Genomic DNA, 509 nt, shown 5'->3' on the forward strand with positions numbered 1-509 from the left:
GAGCCATCTCACCAGCCCTAAGTGATGTATTTTAATACATTCAAATATAACATAAAAGTTTCACTTTAAAGTATAAATGTTTATTGTTGTAACTCAAAAAATGAGGTAGGCTCAAAAGTTTAAAAAGTGCTTTATTTTAGCTGGTAGCCACCCAGCACAAAGTGTCTAAGTGCACCCCGAAGGGGGGGAGCATGGGGTTTATAAAGCTTAAAACCACAAAGCAGGCGGGGTACAACTTAGGGAGCTCAGGAAGACATGGCAGCTGCTGAGACTAGATATGGGTAAGGGTCTGAGGAAGTTCTAGGAATTTAAGGGTGGGGGTGAGGGCTCGCAGTGATGGCTTGCAGGAATAGAAGTTCTGTGAGATAGGCACACATTGGAATTCAAGGGTGGGGGTGAGGGCTTGCAGCAACGGCTTACAGGAACAGAAGTTTTGTGAGGTAGGCACATTTTACATCAGCTGACATGGTTCACTAAGACGGCGCATACAGAACAGGATGGCGGCGCTT

Source organism: Octodon degus, unplaced genomic scaffold (assembly GCF_000260255.1).
Source record: "Octodon degus isolate 3935 unplaced genomic scaffold, OctDeg1.0 scaffold00001, whole genome shotgun sequence".
NCBI classification, from domain to species: domain Eukaryota; kingdom Metazoa; phylum Chordata; class Mammalia; order Rodentia; family Octodontidae; genus Octodon; species Octodon degus.